Below are 21,482 nucleotides of genomic sequence, written 5' to 3'. Positions count from 1 at the left end.
CAAGGAGACTAGGGCATACCTAAATAAATGGAGAGCAATCCAACCGGTCCTATAGGGAAACATGTAAAAGTATGTTAGGCACATATGTAGCATATAAAACCAAGAATTTGTATGTAGATTGTTTGGAACACAGAATACCAATACCATATGTCGCCTCATCATTAACAAACATGATAGCTCCCTTTTAAGTATATTACAAATTCCATCTAAACATTCAGTTTTCTTTGTACATGTGCATGAGTAGTTTCCTACCATTTAGAGGAAGAAGACAAAAAAACGACATATAAGCATAATGGCTGGAAGATAACCGCTAAACAATTACATAGAACATTGTAATGCTAAACTTTATGCTTAAAACAACAAAACAACATGCAGCCTGCCACTAAGAGATCTGTCCATTAATAGATATCCATTAAATCTTAGCCTATACCCCGCCTGATGGGAGACAATTTCCTGCCAGTTGGCTACAGTGAGGACTCTCTTGTCCATGCAACAAAATGCGTTTCCCCATAACAAGCCACCATAAACTTAATCTGTACCATATGTTGTTTCCAGAGATCATCTCATGGCTATACAACCGTTTTTCTAGAGCTCTGTCCCGTGGTAAGTATGAGAACATCATCGGGTCTAGCTGTGATTTCGTCAGTCTGTGTCCTGAGACCAGGTTGCACAATCATCCACATCATGCGGAGCTGGGTGTAATATAAAAGCGGAGATGGAGATGTCGGGACTGCAGGCCACTGCACCAGGGACGCAGGAGCGGACATGGTAACGGCAAAATCCTGGTCTGGGAATTGAGGTGAGTGTCCCTGCACTTCCAAACAATCGGCTCCCGTCCTTGCCTTCAACAAGCTCTCCTCCATTTTAGAGAAGTGTGTGCGTATTAGTAATTCCAGTTTCTCCAACAAGACCGATTGTAGATGCTCCATTGTATGGCTTTAAGAAATCAATTTCTTGGGGTGATTAACCTGGTCCATTAAGAAAGTGAGGAAGGCCAAATGGAGATGCAGTCCGTTATTAGGTCTTTGTTGCGCACCTTCACCGATCAGGTCAACCTGACCAAATTTTCACATAAAAAGCTACCACGCTGTTCCCCACATTTTGGACGTCCCATAGTTCTTGTGTAATGCATAAAAAGTTGGGCTTATGATAGTTATAAAGTAGTTTTATCTGCTCTATGCTTCAGCCAAAGGTAGATAGCAGCCATCTTGGTTGCTTGGCAGACACGCCCCCCCACTTTCATTTTTGAGTGTTGCGCAGCTCATAATAGCTTAGCACCTTTTTCATAGCAGGGGAAGTCCTGTCCTACACACCACGTCACCGGTGTAAGAAATTACTCTTAAATAACCAAAGGATCTTATGTTAAAAACCATTCACGTCTAAAAATTAATATATAAATATATTAATAATCGGCCCTGTACAAACTAATTTCATATACCGTACTGTATATCTATTGAAACCCTCCAGAAACAGACAACCATACTACCTTCAACTATTTAAACCATCACACATGTATTAAAGAACAGATAAATAACAAGATTACATGTTATTGTTTACAAGGTTAAACACATAAAAACAATTTAACAGAGAAATAATACATAAATTAATATTACCCCGTTTGTTTCCTGTGGGAGTCCCGGCTATAGCATGTATCATTGATGTTTTCCTTTCCAAAGATGAACTCTGTCTACCATTATTTCTCCCTGATTCTTATACACTTTAAAACTGCTGACAATACACTTTTGGCCATGTTCCAAACTAGGTATTGTGAGTTATTTGAAGCCCTTTGCAATACTTGTCACTCCCATATCCATATATGTTATATGCTTGCTTACTGATTAGGTCAGCATTATATCATGGCTGAGGTTAAAATAGTCATAAGGACACACTAACCTTCTCTATAACAATATGGACACCATTTATATACTCATTAAAATCTTACAGTCCACCCCTTTGCTAGGCCTTATAGTGTAACGGTAAGGTTTAGCACATTACTCTATAAACTATTCTCTTTATACAAAATTAACATAAACAAAATAATTATACATTTAACAACAATTAACATTTTTAAAGTAAAATCGTACAATCGGATGTTGTAACGTTCTTTTGTTCCCAAAATAATGTCATTGTCCTTGACTGCACAAATGAAAAATCAGGAGCACCGGTAGATGAAAAAAGTAGCATTTATTTCCTCATAAACAGCTACAAAATAAAATTTCAATGCTTGCTTCATATAGTAAAAATTCCGTATCTTCAGAATTTTATGGGCTTGACAGCAGCTGGTTGGTAAGTTGGAGAAAGGAAAAAACAGCTGACATGTTTCGGCTTTGCAGCCGTACTCTTAGCTGATAAAAGCTTAAAACCAAGCGCCCTTTTTCTAGGGTGTACCTTTCTCCAATTGGCCAAACAGTAAACCAATCAAAAATCACTATAACTCATAAATAAATCAGTGAATGAATGAGTCAATAAACAAAATACAGGCACATATCCTTAAACATTTGCATACACTGTTGCTTGCTGCAAATCTCAAAATAGTATACTCTATTGCATCATTTTAGAAAACATTACCCTATTCTGAAATGCCTTTTCTTTTTTAACTAAGTCTATACTTTGTTTGTTAACAGTGCTTTTGCAATTTCTGCCTCTGACTTATTATAACTATTTACATAATACTCTAACTGTTTAAATCCTGAAGTATAATTGGCCATTCAGGATTCCTTAGTGGCAAAGAGAGATACATGGTGTAAACAATAGCCTCTACATATTGTCATTTAACTAAGCGTAAAGGTGCATATTTAAATGCATCTAACTTCATTGTGCCTTAGTCATTGTGACAGTCCTTGACTGTCATATTTTGCAAAAATAAACTTAAAAATAAATGTTTCTTTGCCACATTTAACCCATTTTGTACAACTTGTAACATTAGACCGGCCTTTGTCCAATGCTATATTAATACGTTCAGGATCATAATGTTCATTTTGATGTTGTTGATCATTTTCCAAAAACTAGTTCAGTTACATTGACTTTGATACCACAATCACGATTTCCATCTTGATGTTGTCTGAGTCAAACCCAAAATACCCATGCAGTCCTCTGAAAATGCAAAAGAATTTCGTCCAGCAAAACCCTCCATAATCAGCCATAACAACATTAGGACATGGATTTTCCCAACTTGAAGATAGGTTGTCATCTTTTTGGTATCTTTTCAGATTCTTTCTAAGAAAAATCAAATGCAGTATCTGTTAATTCATATATTTTTAAAATTGTTTAATATAATATCATTTAAAATAGTTTGTTTTTTTTTCGTATACGTTATTTCAAAGAAATAAACAATAAAATTATCTTTATCCAAAACACAAAAAGAACAATTCATTTTAGGAACAAATGAGCGACTTTTTTAGACATAAAATCTCTTTATCATTACTAAAACTATTACATTCAAAAGATCTAACATTTTGTTAAAAAAATGTTTTATTTGAGCTTTACTCCTTACAATATTTTGAGCTATCAACATATTTACATTGTCAATATGCTGTGATACTCATTTTCTTCATAAATAGAAAGAAAATGATCAGGTAAGCATAATTTATGTTTTTATCCAAATTTGTATGATTGCCCCTTGTAAATTTGATGTAGCAATTGAAAGTAAAGTCCTTCCAAATGTTTTATTCAATCTACAAGTTATTACTTGATATGGCGTGACACCTGTAGTAGAATGTAGGATATATCTTATGGTCATTGAACATAAAGGTAACATTTTTTTCTATGTTGAAAGTTTAATACTACAAATTTTAGTTTATAATTGTTTATAGTATTTATTACCCCTTTCTACTGCTCCTGATGATTGCAGTTTATAAGCAATATATAATTTATGCTTAATTCCCAATGATTAATTAATTTCCTTGAAATATTTTCCCACTAAATGCAGGCTCATTATTACTTTCTACTACAAATGGCATTCCCATCTAGAGAAAAGCTCAAATAAATAACCTATGCAACTATAAAAACTACTTGATTTGTTTTTGGAAAAACATCAATCCATTTTGTGAATACATCTATTACCACTGAACTATACATGTATTCTTCTAGTATTCTAGGTAAAAACCAACAAAACAAAATAATATCTATTTATATTTGTAACCAAGGTTTGTCATGGGGAAAGGTAAAAACCTTAATAATTATTGATTCATATTGACTGAAGAATTAAACTGCAGACAAGGCAAATTTCTAGAACATATTGGAAAAAAACAAAAAAAATATTATCTTTCATTGGTGGCCACCATTACAAATTTTTCTGTATTTTTGTCACATGTTCTATCTGCAGAATAATGTCCGCCTATAGGAAGCAAATTACATTTTTTGAAAATTAATCTACATATTCTTAAAGGGAAAATAAACTTTCATGTTTAAAATAGGGCATGTAATTTTAAACAACTTTCCAATTCACTTGTATCACCAATTTTGCTTTGTTCTTTTGGTGTTCTTAGTTGAAAGCTAAACCTAGGAGGTTCATATGCAAATTTCTTAGACCTTGAAGTCCACCTGTAATCTAAATGCATTTTTATATTTTTTCACCACTAGAGGGCATTAGTTCACATGTTTCATATAGATAATATTGAACTCATGCACATGAATTTACAATGGAGACAGCTCTGATTGGCTAAACTACAAGTCTATCAAAAGAACTGAAATAAGGGAGCAGTCTTTTGAGGCTTAGATACAAATTAATTACAGAGGTAAACTTATATAATTAAAACTATGTTGGTTATGCAAACTGGAAAATTGGTAATTAAGAGATTATCTATCTTTTAAAACAACAAAATTCTGGTGTTTACTGTCTCTTTAAGGAATATAACAACTGGAAATACAAACAACATATTTTACTTATTTAAGCACATTAAAGTTCCATTTTCTTCAGATTTTATAAATTTGTCATTTGCCCATGATACTGGCATTGATAAAGGTTTCCCTGCTAAATGCCTTTATTTTAATATTACATAAGAAATATAAGAATTTTGCAATGACACCCAATTTGCTTTATTTTTATTTTATCTTTTTAATTTTATTTTTTTGATGTAATTGCAGAAATCTCAGGTTCCTCATGGAACTCCCATAATTTTACTTGTTTTGCAGCCTTTTTAGCACAAGCATCAACTAAGTTATTTTGTTCATTATGTTCATCACTTTTAGTGTGAGCCTTTACTTTAATTATTGCATATGGCAATTTACATTTATTTAGCAAATATGAAATATACTTCAACAGATTTGTATTTATATGTACCAATGGTCTTTCATCATATGATTTAAAACCGTTATATACATACAAAGGAAGCATTGTCAGTGTATTAACCACATATGCACTATTATTATAAATGTCAATAGCCATATCTGCTTAGTGTTCCAATGTACAACAAACATTAGCCAATTTAGCATATTGAGAATAATGTATCTCACATAAATGCATATCTATTTTATCAGGTAAAATTATTGAAAAACCTGTATATGCTTTACCATCCTTATGATAAAAAGAACCATCACAGTAAACATCTGTACTTTGCACCAAAATATATCAACTTGAATTGAAAGGAAAAACAGAACACAACAAAGTGACTATGTGGTTGACCTTCATATAGCAAACATGCTGGCAACAAAGTTGTTTCCTTTATTATAATGTCTATATTTCTTTTCATTAGCATCAGCACCCACTTTTAAAATCTTGCAGATGAAATTATACTGTTTCCTAGTTTCACCAATTAAGTTCAAAAGAAAAATGTGAACTTTGCAATAACACTTTTTGAAATCATGTTATTTAAAATGTTCTTATGTCCAGAATACTGACAACAACTGTTCCTCACACAGGAATACTTTTCTTCAGTTATTTTCAAAAGGTCACGATGCATAGGTCACTGGTTTCAGTTTTCCAACCTTCTCTTTACATAGCACTGCAGATAAAGTCTTTCTTTTTTTTTTTTTAAGTAGTAACTTCCAATTGAAACACTTTTCTGGGGTCTGTGTAAGCAACACCATCGTATTGATCCTTTTTTTAGGTTCTCAAATGTTTTCTTTCTTTAGCAAGTCATACAAGGGTCCAGCCAAAACTTTAAACTTTGGAATAAAGTCTCTTTGGTATTGGAACAATCCCAAAATGATCTTAAAACAGTCTTTGACACAGGTATGTTTAGTCTTTTTATGACATCCACTTTTGTTGATCTGGAGTCTTTCTTTCAGATGATATTGTCACTCCTGTAAAGTTCACTGTTGTCTGTAAAAATTGGCATTTCTTTATATTAACTTTAAGTCCAGTATTTGCCAATAATTTCAACAATTCTGTAAACAATTTAAAATGTTATTTTCCTGTTTCTGTAGTACATACCAAATCATCAACATATTGCAGAAGTGCTAATAGTCTTGACAATCTTGATAGAATAGCAGCCATCCTTTCATGTAAAATTGTTGCTGAATTGTTCAGGACCACAGGAAAATATAAATATAACTTGATCTTCTTTTTTTTTTTTCCACTTGAAAACAAACTTGTACTGTGACTTTGGGTGCAGAGATACAAACCAATAACTGTTTGCTATATCAAGGCTTAAATAAAACTTTGTATTTGGAGGATAAAGGAAAAAGTAGGAACCTCTCTGTCATTTTGATGCCTAGGCAGATGTCACTGGATGTAATTTACCTTAATCAATTGTTAAATGCCCATTTCCATCAGGTTTCTGTACAAACTAAATAATAAAATTAGTAACAGATTTATATTTTCTCAATAGACCTTGTTCAAGTAAAATAATATATAATTTGCTGTACATATGGCTCACTTTCCTTAAAGGGACAGTCTAGGCCAAAATAAACTTTCATGATTCAGATAGAGCATGTAATTTTAAACAATTTTCCAATTTACTATTATCACCAATTTTGCTTTGTTCTCTTGGTATTCTTAGTTGAAAGCTTAACCTAGGAGGTTCATATGCTAATTTCTTAGACCTTGGAGCCCACCTCTTTCAGATTGCATTTTAACAGTTTTTCACCACTAGAGGGTGTTAGTTCACGTATTTCATATAGATAACACTGTGCTCGTGCACGAGAAGTTATCTGGGAGCAGGCACTGATTGGTTAGACTGCAAGTCTGTCAAAAGAACTGAAAAAAGGGGCAGTTTGCAGAGGCTTAGATACAAGATAATCACAGAGGTTAAAAGTATATGATTATAACTGTGTTGGTTATGCAAAACTGGGAAATGGGTAATAAAGGGATTATCTATCTTTTAAAACAATAAAAATTCTGGTGTAGACTGTCCCTTTAATAATATAATAATAATAATATGGATATTGCTTTTATAGCTAAATGTACATTTCCTGTGATAAACTCTTCCTCTTGCAATTTTCCAAATCATATTTATGTTCAGCAAATGCATGTGCAAACTGCTGCAAAATATTTGTAACCTTGGCATTTGTATGTACAACTAAACTTAACTTGTCAGATTTCTTTAGACTATAAACATAATGTGAAACAGAAATAACATAATGTTTATCATCTGTATTAAACTATATTTTACCATTAGCATAATAAAGTAAAACATTATATTTTGTGAGAAATTTATAACCCAAAATTGACATTTCATTAGACAAATTCACTAAATATTCTTCTAATTCAAAATACCATTATCAATTAAATTCATATCATTTTTAGCTTTATAATATCTTTATATGAACCTTGAAAAACTTGTAACACAATTTGTTTTTCCCCCTATGAACAATGGATTAGATTGAGGTTTTGTGAGGTATAAATAATGAATATAGGCACACCAGTATTTATTAAAAATATATTCCATCATGAGCCCCCATTCATGACTCCTTTAAAAACTGGGCAACTATATACATTACGTCTAACCCTCACTCCAGACAAGATTTGGAGGCAATTATCCCTCTTTACCCATTTTCAGAACTGGTAATTTTATTTGTTATTTGAATCAATTTAACTCTTTCCAGTTACTTTTTTCGATTTTCCAATTTGTATCTAGTTTCAAATTGTTCAGCAGATGTTGCTACAACAGTATTATGTCTTTGTACAAATTTGGCATTAATATGTTACCATTTTTTACAAAGATAATACTTCAATTTTACCAATATTTTCTTGTTAGAAATGATTTTAGTACATTCTCTGTTATCTGGGAATGGCTTTCCAAATGCAGACATTCTCTGTTTTATTCCCTTGTTAGTTTCATTACACAACTCTGCTCTTTTTAGACATTCAATTATTTTGTAAAAAGTGTTACTTGAAAACACAGTCAAATCAAACAATTTTATAATTTCTGGATTACTGCAGTTTATCTCATGCTTATATATTTTATTGTTATGATATTCTTCAGTATTTTCAGGCAAAGTTAGTTTATAAATTTCAAACAGTCTATCAGCAAATCCTTGCACTGATTCATTCTTTCTCTGCTTGCAATTTCCATAAGATGAATGAGCATCCATTTCATCAATTCCTAATGTTTTTAGTAACTCATGCATTAACTGTTGTTTAACTCTTGGTCTAAGAAAAACCTCTGAAGGCATGCTTACTTTTAATGCATCATCCATACTTGTAACAATTATATCACATATATCATTTGTTTGCAATTCTTTGTGTATTCTTTCAAATTGTGATAACCTAATCATAACATCTAAGGGATCATCGCTTAATTTAAACTGTCCTAGTTCTTTACTTAATGTAGCAATTTCTGTGCTAGACAAAGACTGGTTAATTTTAGTACGTGAAATGATCTTTCCCTCTTCATCTAACTGTTCCTTAACTAGAATTGGTGCCATCTTTACATTCTCCACATTCTTTTTGTCACACACAACTTCATCAACACACTTTGACTCTACAAAATTAACTGGTATTTTGCATGCAGCGATTAATGCATTTCTTTGACCCAGTTTTATTTGTAAATAATTAATATGACATTTAGAATGATCCTCAGGTACACACACTTGCCCTGAATGTTTTAAAACTTGTATTGCTCCATAAGCATCAAGTAACATTTGTTGTAAAGACCCAATCTCTGCACTCAATTCTCTATTTGTCAACAAAGCTTCTCTAGTTTCCTGATTAAAAGAAACAGCTGAAGTATTTTTTAAAGATTCATTCCGACATTTCACCTCAGTTAACTGTCTTTGTAAATCCTGCAATTCTCCAGTTACTTTAGAATCATTTCCTGCTATTTTGTATGCACTAAACATTAATGCTTTCTTTCCCTCAGACTTATCTTATTGTCAATAGATTTATTAACATACTCTTGTACATTAGACCATGGATTAAAAACTCCTTCAATACAGTTTAAAATTGCATTCTGCTTTTTAACTGAAGCGATTTTTCCCAAATACAACTCAATAAACTTTTAACCTTGTGAATGTTACAAACAACTACTCATCTAAAGAATGCTAGCTAATTCTTCAGCACAAGTAATCTATCTCTCTTTAACAAAACCTAAAAATAAAGCTATCTGTTGTGAACACGAATCTTAACAAATCTCCTACCTGCTGTCGCCAAAACGTAAGAAATTACTCTTAAATAACCAAAGGATCTTATGTTAAAAACCATTCACGTCTAAAAATTAATATATAAATATATTAATAATCGGCCCTGTACAAACTAATTTCATATACCGTACTGTATATCTATTGAAACCCTCCAGAAACAGACAACCATACTACCTTCAACTATTTAAACCATCACACATTTATTAAAGAACAGATAAATAACAAGATTACATGTTATTGTTTACAAGGTTAAACACATAAAAACAATTTAACAGAGAAATAATACATAAATGAATATTACCCCGTTTGTTTCCTGTGGGAATCCCGGCTATAGCATGTATCATTGATGTTTTCCTTTCCAAAGATGAACTCTGTCTACCATTATTTCTCCCTGATTCTTATACACTTTAAAACTGCTGACAATACACTTTTGGCCATGTTCCAAACTAGGTATTGTGAGTTATTTGAAGCCCTTTGCAATACTTGTCACTCCCATATCCATATATGTTATATGCTTGCTTACTGATTAGGTCAGCATTATATCATGGATGAGGTTAAAATAGTCATAAGGACACACTAACCTTCTCTATAACAATATGGACACCATTTATATACTCATTAAAATCTTACAGCCGGGTGCGGTCTTTCATTTTCCTACGATCCTACTGCGGACGCCACTCCTAAGTAGTGATGTCGTGAATAGTTTGCCGGCGAATAGTTCCCGGCGAACATAGCATGTTCGCGTTCGCCGCTGTGGGTGAACATATGCGATGTTCGATCCGCCCCCTATTCGTCATCATTGAGTAAACTTTGACCCTGTAACTCACAGTCTGCAGACACATTCCAGCCAATCAACAGCAGACCCTCCCTCCCAGACCCTCCCAGCTCCTGAACAGCAGCCATTTTAGATTCATTCGGAAGCTGCATTGTTAGTGAGAGGAGGGACAGTGTAGCTGCTGGTGATTTAATAGGGAAATTGATAGCTAGGCTAGTGTATTCAGTGTCCACTACAGTCCTGAAGGACTCATCTGATCTCTGCTGTAAGGACAGCACCCCAAAAAGCCCTTTTTAGGACTAGAACATAATTTTTTATTTATTTTTATTTTTTTCCTGTGTAATCTAATTGCAGTTGCCTGCTTGCCAAGCCACTTGCCCAGTGCCACCACTCATATCTGGTGTAATAGTAGTGTAAATTAAAAAAAAAAAAACTTTTTTGACTGTGAAACATCAGTCTGCTAGTGTAATCTAATTGCAGTTGCCTGCCTGCCAGCGTGTGTGCCAGGCCCACTTGCCCAGTGCCACCACTCATATCTGGTGTAACAGTAGTGTAAATTTAAAAAAAAAACTTTTTTGACTGTGAAACATCAGTCTGCTAGTGTAATCTAATTGCAGTTGCCTGCCTGCCAGCGTGTGTGCCAGGCCCACTTGCCCAGTGCCACACCACTCATATCTGGTGTAACAGTAGTGTAAATTTAAAAAAAAAACTTTTTTGACTGTGAAACATCAGTCTGCTAGTGTAATCTAATTGCAGTTGCCTACCTGCCAGCGTGTGTGCCAGACCCACTTGCCCAGTGCCACACCACTCATATCTGGTGTAACAGTAGTGTAAATTTAAAAAAAAAAATCTTTTTTGACTGTGAAACATCAGTCTGCTAGTGTAATCTAATTGCAGTTGCCTGCCTGCCAGCGTGTGTGCCAGACCCACTTGCCCAGTGCCACACCACTCATATCTGGTGTAACAGTAGTGTCAATTTAAAAAAAAAAAACTTTTTTGACTGTGAAACATCAGTCTGCTAGTGTAATCTAATTGCAGTTGCCTGCCTGCCAGCGTGTGTGCCAGGCCCACTTGCCCAGTGCCACCACTCATATCTGGTGTAACAGTAGTGTAAATATAAAAAAAAAACTTTTTTGACTCTGAAACATCAGTCTGCTAGTGTAATCTAATTGCAGTTGCCTGCCTGCCAGCGTGTGTGCCAGACCCACTTGCCCAGTGCCACAAAACTCATATCTGGTGTAACAGTAGTGTAAATTAAAAAAAAAAAAACTTTTTTGACTGTGAAACATCAGTCTGCTAGTGTAATCTAATTGCAGTTGCCTGCCTGCCAGCGTGTGTGCCAGGCCCACTTGCCCAGTGCCACCACTCATATCTGGTGTAACAGTAGTGTAAATTTAAAAAAATAAAACTTTTTTGACTGTGAAACATCAGTTTGCTAGTGTAATCTAATTGCAGTTGCCTGCCTGCCAGCGTGTGTGCCAGGCTCACAGCGTATACTGTGCCCACTTGTCCAGTGCCCCCACTCATATCTTGTGTAACAGTAGTGTAAATTTAAAAACAAAAAACTTTTTTGACTGTGAAACATCAGTCTGCTAGTGTAATCTAATTGCAGTTGCCTGCCTGCCTGCCAGCGTGTGTGCCAGGCCCACATGCCCAGTGCCACCACTCATATCTGGTGTAACGATAGTGTAAATATATAAAAAAAAAACTTTTTTGACTGTGAAACATCAGTCTGCTAGTGTAATCTAATTGCAGTTGCCTGCCTGTCAGCATGTGTGCCAGACCCACTTGCCCAGTGCCACACCACTCATATCTGGTGTAACATAGTGTAAATTTAAAAAAATAAAACTTTTTTGACTGTGAAACATCAGTCTGCTAGTGTAATCTACACTCGCAGCTAGAGAAGCGCTCAAACACAAACCGCGTGTCTAGATCGATCATGTGACGCTCTTCACGTAGTGTACACACCCTCTTGCTCAATGTCCGTGATGACGTGTCAATTTCACTCATCTGCTCCGGTGCAAACGAAAAACGGAGCGCTCCATCAACGCCCCCTAACAAACACAGGATCAGCAAAGTCCAGCGCACCCGGCAGCAAATGAGACTCAACAAGTAATAAATGCCAAGTAGTTACCTGTTTATTATGAACATGTGGACAAAACGGCTGAACTAGCCAAAAATGCCAAATAGCAAAGTACTCCAACACGTAAGAAAATGACAGCAAAAGACAGGCAGCAGGATAGGGAACAAATTAGGTCAGACGCGTTTCCTTATGTTGCTACATAGTAATCCTCAGTGACCATGTCTGATACCCATAATCAGTGCCACACCACTCATATCTGGTGTAACAGTAGTGTAAATTTAAAAAAAAAAACTTTTTGACTGTGAAATATCAGTCTGCTAGTGTAATCTAATTGCAGTTGCCTGCCTGCCAGTGTGTGTGCCAGACCCACTTGCCCAGTGCCACACCACTCATATCTGGTGTAACAGTAGTGTAAATTTAAAAAAATAAAACTTTTTTGACTGTGAAACATCAGTCTGCTAGTGTAATCTAATTGCAGTTGCCTGCCTGCCTGCCAGCGTGTGTGCCAGACCCACTTGCCCAGTGCCACACCACTCATATCTGGTGTAACAGTAGTGTAAATTTAAAAAAATAAAACTTTTTTGACTGTGAAACATCAGTCTGCTAGTGTAATCTAATTGCAGTTGCCTGCCTGCCAGCGTGTGTGCCAGACCCACTTGCCCAGTGCCACACCACTCATATCTGATGTAACAGTAGTGTAAATATAAAAAAAAAACTTTTTTGACTCTGAAACATCAGTCTGCTAGTGTAATCTAATTGCAGTTGCCTGCCTGCCAGCGTGTGTGCCAGACCCACTTGCCCAGTGCCACAAAACTCATATCTGGTGTAACAGTAGTGTAAATTAAAAAAAAAAAAACTTTTTTGACTGTGAAACATCAGTCTGCTAGTGTAATCTAATTGCAGTTGCCTGCCTGCCAGCGTGTGTGCCAGGCCCACTTGCCCAGTGCCACCACTCATATCTGGTGTAACAGTAGTGTAAATTTAAAAAAATAAAACTTTTTTGACTGTGAAACATCAGTTTGCTAGTGTAATCTAATTGCAGTTGCCTGCCTGCCAGCGTGTGTGCCAGGCTCACAGCGTATACTGTGCCCACTTGTCCAGTGCCCCCACTCATATCTTGTGTAACAGTAGTGTAAATTTAAAAACAAAAAACTTTTTTGACTGTGAAACATCAGTCTGCTAGTGTAATCTAATTGCAGTTGCCTGCCTGCCTGCCAGCGTGTGTGCCAGGCCCACATGCCCAGTGCCACCACTCATATCTGGTGTAACGATAGTGTAAATATATAAAAAAAAAACTTTTTTGACTGTGAAACATCAGTCTGCTAGTGTAATCTAATTGCAGTTGCCTGCCTGTCAGCATGTGTGCCAGACCCACTTGCCCAGTGCCACACCACTCATATCTGGTGTAACATAGTGTAAATTTAAAAAAATAAAACTTTTTTGACTGTGAAACATCAGTCTGCTAGTGTAATCTACACTCGCAGCTAGAGAAGCGCTCAAACACAAACCGCGTGTCTAGATCGATCATGTGACGCTCTTCACGTAGTGTACACACCCTCTTGCTCAATGTCCGTGATGACGTGTCAATTTCACTCATCTGCTCCGGTGCAAACGAAAAACGGAGCGCTCCATCAACGCCCCCTAACAAACACAGGATCAGCAAAGTCCAGCGCACCCGGCAGCAAATGAGACTCAACAAGTAATAAATGCCAAGTAGTTACCTGTTTATTATGAACATGTGGACAAAACGGCTGAACTAGCCAAAAATGCCAAATAGCAAAGTACTCCAACACGTAAGAAAATGACAGCAAAAGACAGGCAGCAGGATAGGGAACAAATTAGGTCAGACGCGTTTCCTTATGTTGCTACATAGTAATCCTCAGTGACCATGTCTGATACCCATAATCAGTGCCACACCACTCATATCTGGTGTAACAGTAGTGTAAATTTAAAAAAAAAAACTTTTTGACTGTGAAATATCAATCTGCTAGTGTAATCTAATTGCAGTTGCCTGCCTGCCAGTGTGTGTGCCAGACCCACTTGCCCAGTGCCACACCACTCATATCTGGTGTAACAGTAGTGTAAATTTAAAAAAATAAAACTTTTTTGACTGTGAAACATCAGTCTGCTAGTGTAATCTAATTGCAGTTGCCTGCCTGCCTGCCAGCGTGTGTGCCAGACCCACTTGCCCAGTGCCACACCACTCATATCTGGTGTAACAGTAGTGTAAATTTAAAAAAATAAAACTTTTTTGACTGTGAAACATCAGTCTGCTAGTGTAATCTAATTGCAGTTGCCTGCCTGCCAGCGTGTGTGCCAGACCCACTTGCCCAGTGCCACACCACTCATATCTGATGTAACAGTAGTGTAAATTTAAAAAAAAAAAAAACTTTTTTGACTGTGAAACATCAGTCTGCTAGTGTAATCTAATTGCAGTTGCCTGCCAGCGTGTGTGCCAGGCCCACTTGCCCAGTGCCCCCACTCATATCTGGTGTAACAGTAGTGTAAATTTAAAAACAAAAAACTTTTTTGACTATGAAACATCAGTCTGCTAGTGTAATCTAATTGCAGTTGCCTGCCTGCCAGTGTGTGTGCCAGGCCCACTTGCCCAGTGCCCCCACTCATATCTGGTGTAACAGTAGTGTAAATTTAAAAAAATAAAACTTTTTTGACTGTGAAACATCAGTTTGCTAGTGTAATCTAATTGCAGTTGCCTGCCTGTCAGCATGTGTGCCAGACAGGCAGAGGCAGGCCACCCCGCAGGTGCCGTCGTGGTCGTGGTGCTGTGATTCCCTTTGGCACTAGAATAATGCCCAGTGTTCAGAGGCCACGTTCCATGAACTTGAAAAGTTCTGAGGAGGACATAGTTGACTTTATAACACAGGACACCCAATCTTCTATAGCACTATACCACTCGCCCGCCTGCCACCACCACCAACACTAGCACCACAGCCGCTTCACTTGATCTGTCAGAGGAGGTTTTTACACATCAGTTGGAAGAAATGAGTGATGCGCAACCATCATTGACAGAGGATGTAGATAACAGTGATATGTCTCAGTCAGAATATATATAAACAAGGAAATAAAGATATCTCACACCAGCACTCTTAGTCCAATATGTTTTACTTAATAACTGATAGTTTACAATTTCTTAAAACTATCTACTGTGCACAGTGAACAAAACTAATATTAGGCTGACCATAACAGGTTAATACTCCCTATTATCATGCAATGGTAAATTGAAACAAAAAAGTGATGAAAAGGAAATATAATTAGAACATAAAATGCTGAGGAGAAATGCTCGCAATCAAAACTACAAATAATGATGAATCATAAAGTTCATGAGATAAAGTTCAGCATAATTATACTTATCGTTGGCCAACGTTCATGCTGTATAGTTGGTGTCCTTCAAATAGCAAGTTATCCCCTGAACCGGTCATCAGATATATATCCACTTAATTTGTAATCCGCCTGTAAATTTTCTTTCCGTAAGAAGCTGTTTCTTCTCTGTAGAAAAGTGATCCTGGAGGGCGCTACGTTCCACAGCCGAAGGCCGGTCGATCCCGGCACACACAAGCCGTGGCGTGTGACGTAAGCGTAGCAATACTTCCTCCCTCTACACTCTACTACCGGCTTTTTTGCTGCTCGACAGAAAGTCCTTCCATAGGAGCTAAACACTGCCTGGATAGTCGCAGTGATCCAGGCTATTGTGGGCGTTCTCCTCACTCTTGCTCAGATCAAACTGAGCCGTTAGAGCCGACGTACGTTTCACCAATTCTTTGGCTTCATCCGGGCAATTTGTATATTTGTATTTGGTGCCTTCCTCATTTAAAGGGATATTGGTTGCCATTTCCTCCGGAAACTTAGCTGGTGAATATTGGTTCCTATTCATGAGTATCATTTTTTAACATTTCTTTATAATAAAAGACACTTTGTTTCAATATATTGTTGCGACTTTTTACTGCTAGCAACATAATAATTGCTAAGTGAAATAATTAAGTATCTAAAAAGATACTATTTACCACAATTATAGTAAAAAGCTTAATGCAGAGGCATATTCACTCACAGGGACAGCGACTCCCATCCAGATGTTTTCATACAGATCTATTTATTTATACTCTAAACAGTATTCAGTAAATAATTATTATTTGTACAGCATTATAGAAAATGGCCAAGGTTATTTTCTTCATTCAAACCATACGGCGTCAGGGTTCCCAAATTGAAAATCCACTTACTTTCTCGCTGTAGCAAGATTTTATCTATGTTGCCACCGCGAATACCTAGGTGGACCTTATCAATACCTATTAGTCTAAAACAGTTAGGAGATATGTCTCAGTCAGGCAGCATTACAGACATGGACATACAGTGTGATGATGATGTTGTACCCGCTGCTGCTTCCTTTGTTGATTTGTCAGATACAAGTGAAGCGGTTGATGATGACGATGCGTCCGTGGATGTCACGTGGGTGCCCGCTAGAAGAAGAACAGGGGGGAAAGTTCAGATGGGGAGACAGAGAGGAGGAGGAGGAGACGAGTTGGAAGCAGGGGGAGGTCGTCGCAAGGAGCTAGTGGCACAGTCAGACAGCATGCATTGGCACCCGGGGTCAGCCAGACAGTACGCCAATCAACGCATGCTGTTGCCACCACCAGAATGCCGTCATCGCAGAGCTCAGCAGTGTGGCATTTTTTTTGTGTGTCTGCCTCTGACAACAGCGATGCCATTTGCAACCTGTGCCAAAAGAAACTGAGTCGCGGGAAGTCCAACACCCACCTAGGTACAACTGCTTTGTGAAGGCACATGATCGCACATCACAAACGCCTATGGGATCAACACATGAGTAGAAGCAGCACACAAACTCAAAGCCGCCATCCTCCTCCTGGTCCAGCATCTTCAGCCACGTCAACCACTGCTGTCCTCCTTGCCCCCTCTCAACCATCCGCCACTCCGTCTCTCTTCCGGAGCAGTTCCTGCTCTTTTGCCCACAGTCAGGTGTCTGTCAAGGACATGTTTGAGCGTAAGAAGCCAATGTCACAAAGTCACCCCCTTGCCGGGTGTCTGACAGCTGACTTGTCTGAACTGTTAGCCCGCCAGCTTTTACCATACAAGCTGGTGGAGTCTGAGGCGTTCCAAAAATTTGTAGCTATTGGGACACCGCAGTGGAAGGTACCCGGCCGAAATTTCTTTGCACAAAAGGCAATCCCCAACCTGTACTCGATTGTGCGAAAGGAAGTAATGGCATGTCTGGCACACAGTGTTGGGGCAAGGGTCCATATGACCACTGATAGCTGGTCTGCAAAGCATGGTCAGGGCAGGTATATCACCTACACTGCGCATTGGGTAAACCTGCTGACGGCTGCCAAGCATGGAATGCGTGGTTCTGCAGAGGAGGAGTTGGTGACACCGCCATGACTTGCAGGCAGGCCTGCTGCCACCCCCTCTACTCCTCCTACTCCATCCTCTTCCATAACCTCCTTGGCTGAGTCCTCTTCTGCTGCTGCGTCTTGCTCCACATCAACGGCACCCCCCCAGCTCCGCAGGTACAATTCCACATCCTGGATACGGCAGTGTCACGCCGTCTTGGGGTTGACTTGCCTGAAAGCAGAGAGTCACACCGGACCAGCACTCCTGTCCACCCTGAACGCACAGGTGGATCAGTGGCTGACTCCGCACCAACTGGAGATCGGCAAAGTGGTTTCTGTCAATGGAAGTAATTTGGTGGCGGCATTGAAATTGGGCAAGTTGACACATGTGCCGTGCATGGCACATATATGTAATCTGATCGTACAACGATTTGTGCATAAGTACCCAGGCTTACAGGACATCCTGAAGCAGGCCAGGAAGGTGTGTGGCAATTTGAGGCGTTCCTACACGGCCATGGCGCACTTTTCCGATATCCAGCGGCGAAACAACATGCCAGTGAGGCGCTTGATTTGCGACAGCCCGATACGTTGGAATTCAACACTCCTAATGTTCGACCGCCTGCTCCAACAAGAAAAAGCCGTTAACGAGTATTTGTATGACTGGGGTGCTAGGACAGCCTCTGCGGAGCTGGGATTTTTTTGCCACGTTACTGGGCGCACATGCGCAATGCCTATAGGCTCATGCGTCCTTTTGAGGAGGTGACAAACCTAGTCAGTCACACCGAAGGCACCATCAGCGACATCATACCATTTGTTTTCTTCCTGGAGCGTGCCCTGCGAAGAGTGCGTGAAGAGGAAGAGTTGTGGTCACCATCACCACCAGAAACAGCCTTATCAGCATCGCTTGCTGGACCAGCGGCAACGCTGGAAGAGGATTGTGAGGACGAGGAGTCAGATGAGGAATGTGGCTTTGAGGAGGAGGAGGAAGACCAACCACAACAGGCATCCCAGGGTGCTCGTTGTCACCTATCTAGTACCCGTGGTGTTGTACGTGGCTGGGGGGAAGAAGATACCTTCAGTGAGATCACTGAGGACGCGGAACGGGACATGAGTAGCTCGGCATCCAACTTTGTGCAAATGGGGTCTTTCATGCTGTCGTGCCTGTTGAGTGACCCTCGTATAAAAAAGCTGAAGGAGAACGACCTGTACTGGGTGTCCACACTACTAGACCCCCGGTATAAGCATAAAGTGCCTGAAATTTTACCGAATTACCGCAAGTCGGAAAGGATGCAGCAGTTCCAAAATAAATTAAAAAGTATGCTTTACACAGCGTATAAGGGTGATGTCACAGCACAACAGGAATCTAACAGGGGAAGAGGTGAAAGTAATCCTACGACTTCCACGACCACGCCGGCAAGGACAGGACGCTTTACAGACGTGTTGTTGATGGAGGACATGCGGAGCTATTTAACTCCTATGCATCGCCACAGCCCTTCGGGGTCCACCCTCAGAGAACGACTCGACCGACAGGTAGCAGACTACCTCGCCTTAACTGCAGATCTCGACACTCAGAGGAGCGATGAACCCCTTGACTACTGGGTGTGCAGGCTTGACCTGTGGCCTGAGCTATCCCAATTTGCGATAGAACTTCTGGCCTGCCCCGCTTCAAGTGTCCTGTCAGAAAGGACCTTCAGTGCAGCAGGAGGTATTGTCACTGAGAAGAGAAGTCGCCTAGGTCAAAAAAGTATAGATTACCTCACCTTTATTAAGATGAATGAGGGATGGATCCCGAAGGGACTGACATTGGGCGATACATTCGAGTAAAAAAGGCCTGATGAGATGAGCTGCCTTGGGCTAAAAATGGTCCACACGCTGCTGTATTTTATCTTCGAATGCCGGATGACTTGGGTGACTTATCCACCACCAAATAGGGTTCAAGCCACAATGTTTTAGGGCACTTTCTGCCTGGGAAACAAACATCAATTTTTCTGGCTGCTGCTACAGCGGCGGCTGCAACAATACCTAATTTTTCCAGGCATGTGTACATGCCTAATTTTTCTGGCCTCTGGTGCAGCACTGTGGCTTCAAAAACCAAACCAATAAAAAAGGCACATAACAGGGATTAAACTGATAGGAATAGTACTAGTTAACACACCACTCCTATCTGGTGGCACATTAGATTGCACGCGCAGTGCCCCAAATTTGAAGTAGGAGGACCGAGCAAGCATCTTTTTCCATCTCCCGGTTCCTAAAATCCATGCCATATACACGTCCCCTGATAGGGGACGGAACAGGGATTAAACTGATAGGAATAGTACTACTTAACACACCTTATAATAACGCAGAGAGAGGCAAATGGGGAGTTTGCGGTTGTGCAAATGGACTGTTTGCGGTAGTTTGCGGAGCGTTAAAGGGACAGTCTAGGCCAAAATAAACTTTCATGATTCAGATAGAGCATGTAATTTTAAACAATTGTCCAATTTACTTTTATCACCAATTTTGCTTTGTTCTCTTGGTATTCTTAGTTGAAAGCTTAACCTAGGAGGTTCATATGCTAATTTCTTAGACCTTGAAGCCCACCTCTTTCAGATTGCATTTTAACAGTTTTTCACCACTAGAGGGTGTTAGTTCACGTATTTCATATAGATAACACTGTGCTCGTGCACGAGAAGTTATCTGGGAGCAGGCACTGATTGGCTAGACTGCAAGTCTGTCAAAAGAACTGAAAAAAGGGGCAGTTTGCAGAGGCTTAGATACAAGATAATCACAGAGGTTAAAAGTATATTATTATAAATGTGTTAGTTATGCAAAACTGGGAAATGGGTAATAAAGGGATCTTTTAAAACAATAAAAATTCTGGTGTAGACTGTCCCTTTAAACGGGGAGTTTGGTCTGTTACTGTGAAGCGGGCGTAACCCTTACACTACCTGATCGATACAACACCTGATGTTTTAAAGCACGTTATTCCAAACAATTTAGGAATGTTAGGTGATTTATGCCCTTTATGGCTTAAAACCAGACTCTGCATCAACTATGTAATTTTCCATGGGAGTTTTGCCATGGATCCCCCTCCGGCATGCCACAGTCCAGGTGTTAGTCCCCTTGAGACAACTTTTCCATCACTATTGTGGCCAGAAAGAGTCCCTGTGGGTTTTAAAATTTGCCTGCCCACTGAAGTCAATGGGGGTTCTCCCGGTTCTCCGGTTCGCAAGGAGAGCGTTTTCACTGTTAGCTGTCTGGGTCTAGGAGGTGATGGTTGCCCCAGCCATTGAGATTATAAAGGTGCTGTTTTTTGAATAAAAGCGTTTTTTTTTTTTTCTTCTGTCCTTCTGTGGATATATCTTAGCTATGGAGGACTCTGATACTACATTACAAGGTTCCGCTCCTTCTGTACTGATTAATAATTCCTGTTTATATTTTGAGGAGGCCGTGGTTTGCTCGCCTGCTCAATTTTGTTTCATTTGCCTAAGCACTGTTCTAAAGTCTAAGAAGGGAGACAAGCCTGCTAATACTCATAGTGCTATTAGCCCCTCTGAGCCGTCTACCTCTCAGGAATCTGTGTCCCGAGAGACTACCCTTTCCACACTACCCGCTCCCGTCCTTTGGCGATGAGAGAAGTATCTCAGATACTAGAGTGGGCAGAGACTCACAGATGTACGCTGTCAGCGATCCACATTCCGGGTGTGGACAACTGGGAAGCGGACTTCCTCAGCAAGCAATCCTTTCACCCAGGGGAATGGTC

The 21,482-nt window shown here is 39.0% G+C and overlaps 1 long non-coding RNA gene across 1 annotated transcript in view; it reads right to left on the bottom strand.

Annotated features, from left to right (window-relative positions):
* Window positions 1-2,165: 2,165 nt before the first annotated feature.
* Window positions 2,166-21,482, bottom strand: part of LOC128635997 (uncharacterized) — a 35,283-nt gene continuing 15,966 nt past the window's right edge. The window contains exon 2 of the long non-coding RNA XR_008398644.1: window positions 2,166-3,216. This is a non-coding gene — a long non-coding RNA (uncharacterized LOC128635997). The remainder of the gene's footprint in view (window positions 3,217-21,482) is intronic.

The sequence above is a fragment of the Bombina bombina genome, chromosome 7 (assembly GCF_027579735.1).
Source record: "Bombina bombina isolate aBomBom1 chromosome 7, aBomBom1.pri, whole genome shotgun sequence".
Classification (NCBI taxonomy): domain Eukaryota; kingdom Metazoa; phylum Chordata; class Amphibia; order Anura; family Bombinatoridae; genus Bombina; species Bombina bombina.
Note: the sequence above shows the minus strand (reverse complement) of the source record. Positions and strands in the feature narration are given on the sequence as shown.